The sequence below is a fragment of the Hibiscus syriacus genome, unplaced genomic scaffold, assembly GCF_006381635.1.
Source record: "Hibiscus syriacus cultivar Baekdansim isolate YM2019G1 unplaced genomic scaffold, ASM638163v2 tig00117048_pilon, whole genome shotgun sequence".
NCBI classification, from domain to species: Eukaryota; Viridiplantae; Streptophyta; class Magnoliopsida; order Malvales; family Malvaceae; genus Hibiscus; species Hibiscus syriacus.
This window is the reverse complement of record NW_024063538.1, coordinates 2,001,175-2,019,106: the sequence shown is the minus strand read 5'-3', so window position 1 is coordinate 2,019,106 and position 17,932 is coordinate 2,001,175. Positions and strand designations below refer to the sequence as shown.

General features: G+C 35.4%; 2 pseudogenes; both read right to left on the bottom strand.

Annotated features, from left to right (window-relative positions):
* Positions 1–2,049: 2,049 nt before the first annotated feature.
* On the bottom strand, positions 2,050–5,228 carry LOC120197356 (annotated as a pseudogene).
* Positions 5,229–6,387: 1,159 nt separating this feature from the next.
* On the bottom strand, positions 6,388–17,469 carry LOC120197355 (annotated as a pseudogene).
* Between the last annotated feature and the right edge of the window lie 463 nt (positions 17,470–17,932).

The window sequence follows — 17,932 nt, the reverse complement described above, 5'->3', positions numbered from 1 at the left end:
TAATGTGCCATATGTAATGGTTATAGGATTCCACGTAACTTTCCGTGATAGAAGTGAGTAAATTCGTTAACGGCAAAAAATATTATGTAGTTAATCGAAAATTTTTAAATTTTATGCATAAAATTGAGAATCAATATAGTTCATGTATAAATGAGGTAATTAACCCTTGATTTTATAAATTTTATTTTTTTTAAATTTTTAAAAAATATTTTTTAATAAATTTATCACCTCGACGTGATCAGTCATTATAACACCATTAAAATAATAATCCACGTAGGACTCACTATACGTGGACCACTAAAAATAATATGAGATGGAACAATCACCTCGATGTGAATAGCTCATTGTAGACTGTAGTATTTAATGTATTTTACTAAATAAAGTTTCAGTATGCTCAATACCCTAAATATTTTATCTGCATAGGGTATTGGGACAATAATTTCGTTGATGAATCCATCGAAGGAGCTGCACAGCCCAAGTTGCATCCGTAAAAAAATATTTAAATAGAATGAATACAAATAATTTCAGAGTCGGTATCATCCGTAAAAAGTAGGTAATTGAAAAAAATTCAAATTTAAAGTGGACACGAAAATTTCAAGATAGATATCATAAAAAATAAGTAATTAATCGATTTTTTTTTTTGATTTCAGCCCACACTCACTGATATGTGGCTCGACCACCGCTCGGCTGGCTTTGCTTTTGCCCCACCCGAAATCCTCACCGATTATCAAAGGTAATCTGCAAGTTAGTATCCAATTATTATTTTTGCTATTTGGTCATTAATCATTTTTTATTTTTAAAATCATACCTAATGTTACATTTTGATTTATTTGATCACTGGTACCGTTAAAAATCAACAGTGATGCTCACCTATCACAATAAGGTAATGCCACATTATTATTAATTTTTTTTCAAAAAACACTATGTCATCAATTTTGTTAAGCTTTTAACGACAAATGATCAAAAAACCAAAACGTAAGTTAAGTATAATTTTGAGAAAACAAATTATATTGAGAGATTAAAATAAAATAAATGATTAACGCTCAATATTTCAATTTAGTGCAGAACCTCTCTGTTGATGAAAATCGTTAGTTAACAAACGATTAACGCTTTAAAATAAAGACCTTTCATCTTAAAATGAATTGTTCATGGTCAAAATGTTCTAGAAAAAAGATAAGGGTCAAATAACTATTCAGTTAAAATTTAAGGACTTTTTTCTAAAATGAAATGTTGAGTTAAAATGCTAAAAATAAGGGTCAAAATGACATTTTAATAAATGTTTGGGACAATTTTGGTATTATTCCTTTTCCTTAATGTTTTGGGTATTGATCGAAAATGTAGGTTGTTTGTGGAGTGGATGAAATATATGCATTTCTTGGGTGTTTGAACAATCTGTGCAGCCTTTTAAGGAAGTATGGTCTATCAAGAGGTAACAATGAAGCAATGTTTATAATCGAGGCGGATCGGACACTCCGGGACCGAGGTCCGTACCCGGCTGATCAGGTGCTGAAGGATCTTGAAGGCAGCTATGGATTTGTGGTGTATGATAGCAGGCTGGAGGTGTTTTGCTGCATTGGTAAACTTCATTTTTCAAAGCTCTGTTAATGGAACTCCATATATTATATATATATATATATAAATTTGATAATTAATTAATTAATAATTTTCATCTAACAATGATATTTATTCCAAAATAAAATGTTAAAGATTAAAATATTATACGAAAATATGAAACAAATGATTATTTAATAATGTTAGGAGTATTTTGTTTATCATACTAAAATAAACAGTAATAACTTTCATTTCGATGAATACAGGGCTTATGTTCAACAGTGAGGGTTGATGAGTTATGAGCATCCAAGAGCAACATGAAGGCATTCCAGAATCGACAGCGAAGAGGTGATGTGTGGTGCGGATTTCAAGGCCGATGTTCAGTCGAGAATCGGCAGCGAAGCCACTGGGCACTTCAAGGCCCCTCGGTTTGAATATCCGATACTTTATCTACGGAATCGGGATATATAGAAGCGACCTACGGAGGTGTAAAATTGGCCTGTAAACATGAAAAGAAAAGCATGTTTGATAAATAAAATGAGGGAAATTTTCTTATAATATGCGTCGACATGTAATTAGAGGTGCTAATCGGTTCGTTTAAATCGTATTCGGATTTCTTGGGGTATCTTGCAGGAGCTAATTAGATTAATGGCAAAGATGAAATTAAAAGCTAACCATGCTCTTAAAATGGAGAAAAGAACATCCATATAAAGTTACTGGCACAGTGGGATCGAAAAGTCGACTGGGTTGGCATTGTCGTTGGTTACACAGCTACATAAGAGCTCGATCCAGTGAAATGTTTATATAGAATGTTGGGAAAAAAATCATGTAGGCCATCAGCATTCTCTATTCCCATCTGCTTCATCCACAATGACCACTTAACAGCCTCTAAGAACTTATCATTCTTTTTAATGCGGTTATCAGATTGTTGTAAGTTATCCTATCAGGCTCTATCCCATTCCCTCGCATTTCCTTGACCAAACCTACAGCATCTTCCACCATTCCGGCAATCCCATATGCCTTAATCATGTGTGTAACTGCACAAATTGGGCCCTAGTCCGCATTCTTTCAGTTGAGTCAGCACAGCAGCAACTTCATCGATCCATCTCCGTTCTCCATATTGATCAAATGTTGTATGTATAGTGGTCTGAAGCACATTCGATTCCTCCATCCTCTGCAAGATGCTTCGGAATTTCTCCATTTCGCCTTCTTCCCATACGCATCCAACATGCAATTATATGCTTCGAGTGAGACTGAAAAACCATTGAATTGCATTCTCGAACTGTTGACGACATATTCTTCAAGCCCTTGTTTTGACCATATGCACCTATAATAGTATTGTAAGAGATTACATCCACCAAGCCTCGACTTTTCACCATCCAGAATAGTTTCTTGACCTTCTTGAAAAGTTTGGCTTTACCACATCAGCATGACGTTGAAGGTTATGGTATTGGGAGTAAAACCACGCTGAAGCATCCGGTTAAAATCTTGGAAAGCTCATCGACCGACAGAGCACGTGCACAACAGTTAATGACGCAGTTATACTTTCTTGATCCCAGGTAACTCCACTCTTCAGAATTCTATAATAAGATTCGCTAATTTACTCTGCATATTGCATTTCTGATAAATTCGAAGCATGTCACGGAACAGATAACGTCAGGGACAATGTCTTCTGCTTCTCCATCGTTTGTAGAACACTGCAAGCATCTTTTAAAGACCCAGCTTTAACATACACTCGTACAACAATGCTAAAGCCAATCATGTCCAAGGCAACTCCTGAAGACTTCAACTTCAAATAGTGTTTCTGCTTCCGCAAAGCGACCCGTGGCACTGAAAATGTCGATCATTGTACATATTATGCAAGTTCAGTTTTTTTTCGGAGTTAAGCATCTGAGAAAATATCTTAACAGCATTATCAAGATCACCCGACTCCTTGCAAGAGCAGATTAACAAATGATACATGTTATCTTCAAAAGCTGAATCCTTCCACATTTCTCCCCAGCACTTCGATTGCATCAGTTACTAATCCACTTTTGACATAAGCCATGACCAGAATAGAACAATAAGTCGGTCATCTAAAACATGTTGATGGAAAGACCCAGTTAAAACAAGAGGCACTTTATCGATCCTCCCAGCCTTCTCATATGCTTGCAGAACAGTACTAAGGACTGAAGAATGTTGGCACCTCATCTTGAGCATATCATCAAGTGTTCTGATGGCACCCTCTTCATCCCCATACTTTGCTTGCAAAGTTAGTAGCGTGTACAAGTTGGACGAGTTAGGCTTGTATCCGATCTGTTTCAGCTCCTTGTAATACCATCCTACCTGTTTATAATTGCCAGTTCGACCCCAGCCCTCAATCATTGAACGGTAAGTTGTTTCATCAGGTTCTAATCCGACTTGTCGGATGCCCAAGAATACACGTTGAGCTGCATCCATATTTGATGCTTTTCCATACCCTGTGATCAGTATTGTACGCAACAATATTTGGACAAAAGCCTGCTTCTTGCATCAAAGCCAATACATGCTCAGCCTCCTCTAACTTGCCACTTTGACTATACGCATTAAGCATCACCAACCAATTCTTGAGATTCAATGTGACTTTATTTTCTCTCATGAAGCCGATAATCTCTTCCGCTTTGTCATACAAACTCAACCGCGTATAAATCGTGATCATCGCAGAGTATGCCGATTGACATACAATGCCGGAATTCCTCATTTCTGAAAACGCAAATTCTGTTTCCCTAACATTCCAACTCTTCTGGTAAAGTCCCAATAGCATCCCATAAGTGGCAACATTTGGCCGAACCCCATATTCCAGAATCATCCTAAACCACTTTGCACCCATCTCAACAAGCCCCCTTTTAGAACAGGCGTATATTATCGTATTGAAAACCTGAACGTTAAGTTCACAACTCGAATCACCATTCGCTTCCCTAACCATCGATTCGGCCGCGTACCAATCTTCTCTCTGACCCAAAACTCGAAGAACCAATCTGTAAGCAGTCATATTTCCCTCTAGTTTCCCATTGCTCCTCATCCACTCAAAAAATCTCAAAGCATTACCATCATCAGACTTCTCAGTCTTTTCAATATAGAATTACAATGCCCCGATTTAAATTCAGGCGAAATAGCAGAGTAATCAACATCCAACCCGCCATTTCTAAACACAAGAAAATCGCCTCTTTCTACTCCATTATTAATCCTTCTAAAACCAAACTTGAAACCCAAATTTCTTTTAACCCCTTTCCCCTTAACAAATTCTAGGTTTTCATTCCTCAATTTGGTTCGGGTTCAAAGCAAGAGACTCTAATATGTTTGAGCCTAGTCAAAGAACCGAGTAAGGAAGCAGCTCCGGTGACATGAAACAGCTAGTGAATGAAAAACCGGAACAATGATCGGGTAAATGAGATGGGTTGCATAGAAATTAAGTTCTTCGAATCAATAGAATCCAAAGAAAGGGCAATTTCAAAGATGGCATAGCTGCATTGTTACTGTAATCGAATTTTGATTCAGAATAATTATTTATGCATCTTATTTTGAGGATGAATGATGTGAAGAGAAATCAGTAAGGGAGCAAAAGACGAGAAAGGAAGAAAGCTATATGCATACCTTGAGGGTCGTTGGGGAAAGGAGGTTGGAGCAGTGGAGCAAATAACTGTTTCTGGATTTTTCATGTTGATTTCTTTATTTCCTTTTCAGCTTTAATTCGGTTATTGGGTAACTACCAAATAGTGGTTCAACTTTTAAGATACTATCAGTTTAAAAACAATATTTACAATGTTAATTAATAAAGAGATAATTCAAATTAATAGAGGGATAAATTTAATTTCTTTTAATTCTATGTAAAATAGTAAAAATTAGTATTGAAGACAAAGATTATAGCTTGATTCTTTCTTTGCTTAACCTTTTTTCTGATGTTGAAGGATGATATATTGAAGAGACTAATTAAATGTTCATTTGAACTTAAACTGACTTTTTTGTTTTGAGAAACGTTTAGATTTAATAATTTAGGTTATTTACAAGTTGTAGCTATAGTACTGTAAGATATAATTATGGTTAAAAAGTTATTATATCAATTGATTGATAGTGAATTATATTTTTTGAGAATGGTTTTAATAAGTGGTATCAGAATTATAATTTGATTTTTTGATTTCACATTAGATGTTTCAGTAGATAGAATAAATAGAGTGGATAAATGTGATGATAACTTGTGATAAGAGCATCACCAAATTAAATGATAAAAAACATTAGGTATTGAAGAGATAAAGACTGAATTTCATTTTGAAAAAAGAAGTCATAAAATTCATATGTTACATGTGTTAAACATATCTTTTGGGAATAGAATATGACACCATATAATAATGTTAGGAATTTGATAGCAGAAAAATAACTGAAGTGATATCAACATAAAATAGACTGTAAGTATTTGGTTGTCTATCTCTACGAGCGAGATAACATATTCACTAATATTACCTTAAAGGCTAACTCTTTATTTATATAGTCAAATATTTGGTCATTAACAATTCTTATTTCATAAGAATTCTAAGAATTCTTGCCTAAATAAATATTTACTTTATTAAATCTAACTACCAAGTAATTTTAACGACCAGAATTACAATAAATCTAACTTAATTATCAATTATAATTTGATTCAAAATATAACAAACATATACAAGACTTTAGATATTTTTTTTATTTTAATTTTTGAAGAATACATATTACAAAGCAATTATGAAAAGAAGTGATTACACTTTACAATAGGATAAAATCAAATTCAACCTCTCCATGTCTCCCTCAATCTACGCTAACTAAAAGGTTATCACGCATATATACTTAAATGGTGGCAAGGGCATGTGGTTGCCCTTGCACCGGCACTGTGTTTGAAGTGTTCCCATCTGCAACAATGATAAAAAGGATCATAAGCCTCCAACGAATTAGATTCAAGGGAGGAACCATGTTTCATACCATTGTGACAAGAGCGTACAATGGCAAGGTGATGTAGCGCATAGACCTGGACGATTACGCTGCGCAAAGGCGAGGGAAAAAAAAAGAGATCACCAATGCAAAAACACAAACTAAATCGAAACCGGATCGAGCCGAATGTTACCCCATGATGAGTCTAGTGATGACAAATCCTTGTCTCTCCATTAAGCATGATGAAACCATACGTCCACTGGAGCAAATGAAATTTTAAACAAGTTAGTGCAAGATGCATGTAGGTTATAGACTTTCGTAGTCTTGTTGTTGGCAATGACATCCAGGATCCAGAAGAATGCAATCTCGAAAGCGTTCTGGAATAGATGAAGTGAATGAAGTCGAGGACTAAGTGAGGATGATTAAACCAGAAGTACTCGTCGGACGGTCTCACTGATTCCGATTCCAACCCGGGTGCTTCTCATTTCATCGACATCCTGAACTAAGCGGACGATTATGTGCTCTAACTTGGCTCCAACAAGAAGTAGAAGCTGTAAACTCAATTGTGTGATTATCGTTCCTCAAACCAGTTTAAATGATCCACTGAAATGCAACTGATTCGCTTACAACTGTAGGTAGGAACGATAACCAAAAATCGTATGCCATCCTGCTCGGAAAACATGAAATACGTCGGTAGAAACGAGCAAAATGGGTGATAATAAAGTTGAGTCTTAAGATTAAAATCAATGTCAGAAACCCACCACAAATAGCCATTGATACCAGCTACATGGACAGGAGATCAGGGTAATATTCTTCTTAAATTCAGAGAATTCGGTTTAAAATTTTACTAAGTACCTTATGCCAACACATGTCTGAAGTCCCTTTCAAGTGACTCCATCATGTGCTTGTGAAAATCAAATTCTTGATGAGCAGGGTAATGGGTCTGGATGGAAGGTAAGTAGGTAGTAGCATGGTAATATGTATGCTTCAAGAAAAATGACGAGTCGGAGCAACATAAGCTAAAACCGCGCATTAAGTACATAGGATAGTCAATAGAGGATGAAACTTAACCATGATAAACCCTTCTCGAAGTCTATGTACTCCGACTCTGTAACAGAGCCACAGAACTGTTTGAAAAATGACATCTGCAAGAAGACAGAAGGGCTTAATAGGTGCCATATGTTATAAGATGAGCAAATGCGCACAGAAGAGACGGAAATTGTTGATTATGTTATAATACTTACGATCCAGCTTATGACGGCCGCCTTTCTCCAATATCCCCAAGCAAATTTTTGAAGTACCAGTTGGAGATGATGTGAATGAGTGACCTTAGCAGCACCTGCAAACAAGATGAATCTCAACACTGATCCATATCACTGCCAGTTATAGGAATCAAATGATTTGATAATGAAAGATAAATTAACCGATAATCTCGGGAACTTGATTAATGTTACCCTTGTCTACTTTAGAGATCCAATCTTCCCAGGTTTCCATTGGCGTATCTACATAAAAACGAAGCTTCTTGGTTTATGCATCTTCAAAGAACAGGCAATATTGAATTGATCTAGTTAGTACTCTGTAAGAAGAAAGGTATTCTTCTTTCTTAACCTTGTTATTGCCAAATTTTACTAATCTAATCAGATCTTCTTACGCGTTCGAAGTTCAAACAACTTTCTAACAGAAGTTGCATCTTCTAACAGAATAAGATGTCAGTAAAAACTGAAATTTAGATGCACAGAGAAGTACCCTTGCTCTTCCAGAACCATATAGTGGCACAAATCAAAAAACTGCCACTACAAAGATGAAATGTGCAGCTGATGAAACGATTCCGTCGACAATAACGGGACCTTCCCCTGAGATCGGAAAGACGAATTACAGAATAATTTAAGGCATGCGAATTTGGCAAAATAGACAATTTCTTACAGAAAGCATTACTGTACCTGACTTGAGCAATGAACTGAACTACCACTCTCTGCAGAAAACAGGCTACGTCCATTGTTTACGGCTCGAGAAGAATATTTTCATGACTTTCGCTTTCGTTACTTCTGCACGGAAGCAGTGGATTCTAAGTGAGTTGGAATGCATATTTCACTTATTAAACCTTGAAAGACATTTAGTAGAAGGGAAATGAATCCTAAGAGCATCAATTCTGTCAAAAAACATCAGTAGCACATTGGTTAGGGAAAGCATATGAACTTCAGGGCATTTAAGATGCACTCTTGTTTCGAGATAAGTTTGGAATCAATCTATACTGTATCCGCACCTCGGATGACCATAAACAATACACTTAATTTCCAAATACCATAGAATTGTATCAATGAACGTTAAATGAGAAGTTCATGGAACAAAAGTGGGTGGTGAGGCAACCTGCTTTTAGTTTTTGCAAAGCTTCAAATATGTAACTTGATGTGATGCTGCAGGCACTGCATTTGCCAAGTCAAAAACAGATTGAAGATTTTCTTAAATTCGAGATACCTAAATGAACCGAAAATTTTCGTTCTTCGAAGCTTCATTACAAGAAGACTCCAGAAGAAAACAAAGACCAAGATATAAAGGAATCCATGTGACTCGCTGCAACATGCAAATTGTCCTAAGAAACATGTTCACCTATACCTTCTGCGAAAATTTGCAGACTGGTTATGCATATAGAATATGTTACACAAAGAATTTAAATTCCTAAATAAATGTTTAATGACACATGATTGAGCATGAATGCTAAGCAGGTACTAAGCTACATTACTCCGGCTCATCTTATTTTTAAGTATCTGTATCCAACATCGAGTCCATATTCGGACAAAGTATGGATATATGACTGATCAAGGGCTATATTGAAAAGCTTGGCCTGTAGGCTACAAGTTAATATGGCCTGCTTCCAAACATACTTCGTGTAGGTAAAAACTAATTTATACAACTTAAGAGGAGAGGGTACCTTTCCAAGGTGATTAAGGCCTCTTTCGGCTAAAAGAGATACGAGAATAATGAGAAAACAGACGGCTGCGACAATCCACGTCGGTTGAAACTCGAGAGAGATGGACTCTGTCATTATGTTGTGTTTCAGGTCAAATGTGGTTGGGTTTCAGGCCATGGATGCTGCAGATTTTTGTCTTAAGCCTGAAGGGTTGGCCTCATTTTACGAAGGAAGTGAGGGTGGGAAGAATAGGCATATACAAAGTTATGGCCCAAAGAATCAGCTATTTTATATGAATATGAATTTCATCATCCACACCGAAAGGAATCTCTCTTTAAAGTTTCGAATGCTTGCTGGCTTGGTAAACTAAGAACTATAGAAAGGTTTTAAGACATTGAACTATAAATTATTTAATTATATGATAATTAAATTTATTTAATGAATAAGATATTTTTGATATATAATTTTTTAATAGTCTAGGGTGATTATAAGGTAATATTTGTTCAAAATCTTTCTTAATCACTCAAAACGCACATATATTATGCTGACGTAATTGTTCGAACTTGTGACTTCTAAGGAGCACAACACTCTCTTTCATCGTTATAAAAATTATACCATATAAAGTATGTTTATCTTTTTTGGATCATAGAGGTAGATGAAAGAAATCAAATCACGTTAAATAGTTTTTTTTTGGTTGAATCTAGTGTTAATTATGTTTTTTTTTCATAAATTCTTAAGATATATATTATATAAGGTACCGTAAGGTAAGATACATCAAGAGACATGAATGTGTAAAACTCGATTCGATTCGAAAATCGATTTTTTTTTCAATTTCAAGTTATTCAAATCGAGTTATTTGAGTCAACTTGAATTATCAACTCAGTTTTTGAGTTCGAGTCGAATTGAAATTAGAAATTTCAAATTACTCGAAAAACTAAAATTTGAATAACTATTTTGACAGTTTTGCGATTTAGTCATGATTTCTTTTTCCTTCAATTTCTCCTTCATTTTAAGTCAATTTTTTTATCAAATTTAAACCGCATACTCTTAAATTATCGTAGAATATCTATGTACTTTCGGTTCATCTTTTTTATAACAAATTTTTATGTTTAATTTAGCCCCTCAACTTTTCATGATTTCCTTATTCATCCTTCATTTTATGTCTATTTTTACCAAATTTGAACCGCATGCTCCTATACCACTATAGAATACTTATATAACTTCAATTCCTATTTAGTCCCTTACCTTTGCATTTTACTCAATTTAATCTTTTGACAACAATTGTTTGCAAATTCTTTCTTCCGATCGATTTCTTGACTCTTTTATACTCTCATCAATACCTATCTTCTTTAAAATATAATATTATAAATATATTTTATAATTTTAGATTTTATTTAATATATTGAATAACATTATAATGTGAAAAGAATATGAAGAAATATATATATGTTAGAGAAAATTAAAAAATTAGAATCAATCCTTACCATAATATTATAAATAATTATAATAAAATTTGTATAGAAACTCAAATAACTCGACTCTACTTGGAAAAAAAATTCAAGTTAAATTCGAGTCACAAAATACGAATCATCAACTCGAACTTTTAACTCGACTCGACTCAATCGAATGTTCACCCCTACACTTAGAATACGTAATAGGTTTTTCAGAAACACAAACAATCGCAGTATACATAGAAATAGAGATGTGGCATATAAAATTCTCAATGGTCCAAGTCATTGGTTAATAGAGTACGGATTTTACCCGAATTCAACTCGTATATGGGACATCCATCAGAGTATGGATTTTTGTATATGAAACAACCACTCATATATCGGTTTTACCAATCCATATACCAAAGATTGATTAGATTGTGGTTGAACCATCATAAATTAATAATAATATAAATAATAAAATAATAATTATTTTAGAAGGTAATAAAGTATGCGATCAAAGATAATTTTGAATAATTTGATATTTTAAAAGAAAATAATTGTCTTTGAATATTATATTTTAAATCTCACATTATATATAATTTTTCAATTATTAAAATATAGCATTCTAGATATGTATTAAATTTGTACTTTTTTTTTTAATTTTTTCAAATATTATTTTCATTTTATAAATTTTAACATTAGATGGTGTTCATGTTAAAGATTTGACTTAAATGCATCATTGCCCCTTAAAGTATATCATTTGTATCGAATTGTCCTTAAATTATTTTTCAAGACATTTTGTCAATTGAAATTTAAATCGTTACCTTGGTTACCTCAAATCGTTAACTCCATTGAAATAAAAAATTAGTGACCAATCAAAATAGGCCATGTCACCCTTTAATTTTAATATTTATTATAGGAATAAATGAATTTAATTAAACAATAAAAATAAATAATATGACAAAAATACCCCTTTTTCCCCACCACCATAACACTGCCAACCCTTTCTCAACTCCAACTTCTCTCTTTCCCCTTTATTCAAAAAGAAAACGTGATTGGAATCAACCGTGAGGATATACGAAGCTACATTCCGATGTCAGTTATGGTTACGAATCAGATAGAGGCTATAGCCAGCCTAAAACAACGAGGATTGGGTCTCTTAGACAACTCCTTCTACGACCGCCCTGTTAGGTCCATGTTAAAAACTAAGATTCCTTCCCTTAAATAATGTGCCAATAATATATTTACTGCCATCCACTTGGTGAGCACTTATAAAACCTTAGTAGTGTTTCTTATAAATTCTATATGACTATTGGCTTTAGAATGTAACGAGATGGTTGTGGAGGAAAGAAAAGTTATAAATAAATAACGTCATCACCCCCATTTTTTGTGTGGGTCGCTGCGCTGCGGAACAGAGTAGCTAACCCATCAATACAAGATGCTCAATTTGGGCATCACCCCACTTTCATTGCTATTTTTTATCCCACTTTCTTGGAGCTTGTCCTCATCTCCATCATCCAGTTCAGATGAAAGTAAGTTGTGTTCTTTGGTAACAAATCAGTGATAAAAGTCGAGGAGTTCAAATGCCTTGATAGGGATAGCCGAAATTGCAGTATCCCTGCACTGGCTTAGAATCTATTTCAATCTACAAAAGATTACATAGATAACGATTAAGAGAGGCAGAAAGTTGAACCATGACATGGTTTATAATGGGGTTAATACTTTTGACACAATATCATTGTCTTCAGTGTTGAATTTGTATGATCTTTTTGAAAGGAGAATGAGGTGAATAGGAAGGAGTAGAGGTATACAACATCAATGGAGTTGGAATGTAGAGGGTAAAGGAAGTTGGGGAGAGATTGGGGTTTAGTGGATAAAGAGAAAATAGAAGTTTTGGGGTTGGAGAAAGGGAATGTAAATGCTACGGTGGAGGTAAATGAAACAAACTCAACAGCTTGTTTAGCTTTCACTCAACTTGGGCTTCCTCATTGGACTGACCCATCTTTTCTGCAGGAAAGTTCCTTTCATTAAAACTCACGTGTTCTTCACTTGCTTTCATCTGAATTGTTTCATTTTCAATTTCCCCCAATTCATCCGTTGAAATCCCTAGCCTTATCTCCTATATTCCCAATCTCATATCCTCTCGCCCTTCTTTTTCTCTCCCGACCGTGATAGTACCTGCCCCATGAAAATGTCCTTCTCCCTAGGGATCAAACTTAGGAAATTGCATTTGCAAGACTGTATAGTTTTCCCAAGTGTCATTCAATTCGTCGATATTCAGCCATTGAACGAGCAACTGGGTAACATGTTTGTTGTTCCTGTTAAAGATTCGCTTATCCATGATCTTCTCAGGAAAAAAATTTAATTGGCCATTTGATTCTAACTGCAGGAGGAGATGTTGAAGGTTTAATCGAGTCTCCAATTCTCTTCTTCAAGAGACTGACATGAAAAACTCGTGGCTCCAAATGTAAGTCCAAAAAATAATCCACCTTACCAATACGTTCAAGAATCTTGTATGGTCCAAAATATTTTGCTGCAAACTTAAGATTTCTTCGAATTACCAGGGATGTATGTCGATATGGCTCTAATTTGAGGTATACATCATCTCCCCACATTGAATTCCCTCTCTGGCCTATTTTAATAAGCTTGTTATTTCATTTTACTTTGAGCTTTCTATAATTGATCTTTGATTATCTGTCTGACTTCTTCTCATTCTTTCATCAACTCATTTACAATGTGTATTGCAATTTTTTTTTGCCATGACAAAATTGGGGGTTTGTAGCTATAGAGGGCTTGAGAGGGGTTTATTGTAGAGTTGTGTGGTATGAGGTATTGTACCACCACTCTGCATGAGACATCCACTTAGCCCATAGGGTAGGTTTAGAAAACAAAACCCCTTTAGGAACTATTTTAGGCACTGGTTAACACGTTCTGACTGACCATCAATTTCAGGATGGTAGACAGTACTATAAAAAGCATGAGTCCTTAATCTTCATAAGCTCTTTCCAAAATTGGCTTGTGAAGGTCTTATCCCTGTCTGAAATAGCCAATTTAGACTTACCATGGAGCTTATAAACCTGATCAAGGTACACCTTAGCAACTTCCAAGGCAATGTAAGGATATGATAATTCCATGAAATGAGCATACTTAGTGAATTTGTACACTACCACATGTTTATAAAGGAATATGAATAGGTTACAAAAGCCCTGGTTTGGCCACATGTTCAACTTTAGTGCATTAACACACCTCACATTTTCAAACATAAACAATCACCATTTACTTTAACCGTGGCAAGTAAAAATAATTATGAATTCTCTGATAAGTGGCATGAATGCCAGGGTGGCCCCCTTGTGGTGAATCATGTAGGGTCTGAAGAATTTGAAGCCATAAACCACCATTTCCTCAATATAAACTCTGTTCTTGTACCTCAAAAGGACATTAACAAACTTCCATTAATCATCAGAATTAGGGTACACTGTGAGTCTACTTACCCATTCTGCTTCCAATTCATCATTGATATAACTTTGCTCAACCTCCTGGAGCCAATTAGGAATAAAAATAGTAATTCCTAACTGAAAAATTTCCCCTTGATTTTCAAACTGTCTTGAAAGAGCATATACAACTACATTATTCTTACCCTTCCTAAACTGAATTATATAATCTAATCCCAATAGTTTGGTCAAGCCCCTATTTTGAATGGTGGTAGTCAACTTCTGTTCTAAAAGAGATTTCAGTGGCTCATGGTCTGTTTTAATGATAAATGGACATTCTTCTAAATAGTGTATCCATTTAGAGACAGCAAATAAAATAGCCAAATACTCCCTCTCATATATAGATAAATCAACATGTCTAGGACTTAAAGTCTTACTTAAGTAACAATAGGCCTCCCATCTTGAGATAATATAGCTCAAATTCCAGAAGAACTAGCATCAGTTTCAAAGTAAAAACACTTATAAAATTTTGGCAAGCCAAAATAGGAGCACAACACATAGCTTATTTGAGTTGTTCAAAAGATGACAATGTAGCTGGAGTCCACTAAAAATTGTCCTTCTTAAGCATCTGTGTTTTTTCCATAATCTTTGATGAACCTTCTATGATATCCAATCAAGCCCAAAAAACCTCTCAAAGATTTAAGATTTTTGGGTAATGGCCACTGCTGCATTGCTTCCACCTTTGCTAGGTCTATAGAAACCCCTTTGAAGAAATAATATATCCCAAGTATTCCACATGGGACTGTCCAAAAAATAGTTTGACTTATTGGTAAACAATTGAATATCCTTTAGTGTTTGTAAAACCAATTGCAAGTGATGCAAATGATCTGGCATATATTTTCTATACACCAAAATGTCATAAAAAAACACTAGGACAAATCTTCTTAGATAGGAATTGAATAATGTATTTATGGGGATTGAAATGTGGTAGGGGAATTGCCTTAAATTTAAAGTGGTCATTATGTGTTCTGAAAGCTGTTTTGTAAACATCTACATCCTTGATTCTAATATGCCAGTACCCTGATCTCAAATCAATATTTGAAAAATAGACTGCCCCATGTAGTTCATATAGGAAATCCTCCACTACAAGAATTAGAAACTTTTCTTTGACAATTCTGTTGTTCAATTCCCTGTAATACACAAAAACGCCATGTGCCATCTTTCTTTTTTTACAAGAAGACATTGTGAAGAAAAGAGACTTTTTCTTGGTTGGATAATTGAACAAGCCAACATAGTTGTAACACCCATAACCCGTATAATTATACCTATACAGATTATAGATGTCACCCGAATTTCTAAAAATCATTTAATATTTTCAAAAGTGATTTAAAATTTATTTTCTTAAAATGGTAAATGATATTATTTTTTTATAGAAGTTGGAGGTCTCATTAAAACTCCCTTCGTATTCATTCACATACTAAAGGTATGTTAACAAACATTGTAAGGAAGAAAAGAGTACCTCAAATTTTATTGATAAAATACCCGATACAAAAGACACCACGAAATATCCTCTCATGGTGATGTACACCATTACAACATACACCTTAACCTCATATAACCTCATCCAAAGCCACAGTCTAATCACCTTACATCTAATTACACCACCAGCAGTAGGAATAAAACAGCGCAACAAAATATAATACAAATTAAAAGCAACACCTACAACCATATAGACTAAAACAACTACAATTGAAAAGACAAGATCTAATGGGACTTGTTTTCTTCAGGAGCCCAAGAGTTTTGGCTTGAATGAAGTCTCTATCTCATGCACCATGACATTGAAGAAGTTGTCACCAACCTTCAATTCCACCATCACATCAATTCTCGCATCAGCCTTTGTGAGGACTTGAATTTTTGCCCGATCAAAGGATGATGGAGACTGACAACTTTCGTCGATAGCTAGTAATAAACCCCACTTATCAGCAATGTTCTTGAAAGTATCACAATTCCATACGTGAAAAGGAACACCCTCGCAAACTAACCATACTCGAAGACACTCCATTACCAAACTCTCTGACCAAGCTTCGACTAAGGAGAACCACTCTGCGAGAATCTTTGATTTATCGTTCTTCACACTTCTCAAAGAAGCATTGTCTTCGAAAATCATTAAAATTGCATTACCAACAGCTCTCATTAAGGTGAAGCCAGTTAGGCCCTTCGCTTGCATTTGTCTGGCGAGAAGACTAATTTTGACAAAGTCCTTGCACCACCCCACTAGACAATTGCTCAACACCTGAAGTTTTTCTTCATCTATAACACCTTCAACTTTAAAATGATTCTTCCTCGAAACATCTTCCATCCCAGACTTGCGAAGAACACATGTCGAGGACTTTCTGCAATAGGAATGTCGAGGTTTGAATTTAGCGAAAGAAACACCAATTTTGATGTCGTCGATATGAGAGCCATTCATTTTTGAGATCGCTCTCCTTGCTTCTTCGATTGATGCGAAGCGAATAAAACTAAAGCGAACTCCTTTTGAATTCCTTTTATTTGGGATAAAAACATAAAGTACCCGACCATGAGAGCAAAATAAAGATCCAAACCTCTCCCAATGGATATTCTCTGGTAAATTTTCAACAAATAATGTGAAGCATCCAGACTTGTCAACTCTGCACCCCTTTGTGATTAACTCCCTGGATCCCTCGTGTACACCATTTACTGCAGACTTGTCATCGCAACACACCGCTATAACAGGCACATGAATACTAGGAGATGCTACATAAGCTGGATTTGGCAATGACAGTACTGGAGGAACATGAGAACCTTCATACTTGTCCAAAGCATCATAATCTGTAACTACTACTCTTTTAACAACAAGATTCTTCTTGCCATCTCGATGTGCAATAGGGACTTCAACTTAGCATCAAAAACCATTTTCTGAAGGGAATCCTTGGCAGCAACTGCAAATTTAACAGTTGAGAAGAGAGCGAAACCCTTGGGCTTATCTCCCTTGAAGCTCAAATGTGAAATCTTCAAAACCTGGAAGCCATCTCAGAAAATTCTACAACTCTCTCTCTTTGACATCTTCAGGCAGACCAATAATGAAAATAATGCGAACTACATCATGATGAGAAAGGTGAGATGGTAGAGAATGTGCGGTTGAAGAGGGTGGAGGAACTTGGACCGGAGGTCTCTGCTGAAGAGAAGGGAGGATTCCAGCACCCGACATGTGATGAAACTGTTGAAGTAAAAAATCCAGTGACCAGATGAAATTCCTGCAAGCTCGGTGATGGAATGCTGTGACTGTCGGCGAAGAAAAGAAGGGTGGAGGTGATGAAGAGATTCCAACAGGAAAAACTTAAGTCTGAGGAAAGAAGAAGCTACACAGAAGACTTTTAATTAACCATCAGAGATGGTTTAGAACGGGAGAACAGCTTGACAGAACCAAGGTTGTTCTGTTTTTGACTAACCAGACAAATAAAGAATCTTAGATGATGACAGCGAAGTCCGAACGCTAGAAGAAGGGATTAGTTCGCAAGAGAGCGACGAGCCTAGTGGAATGAGGGTGAATTGGAGACAGACGCCGGCGTAAATCGATGAAAAATGGCGTTTAGATCTGCGTCGATTGAATGACTTTCTCGTAAATCTGATATGGAAAATGGAATCAGAGCGAGGAGACGATCTTCTAGAGG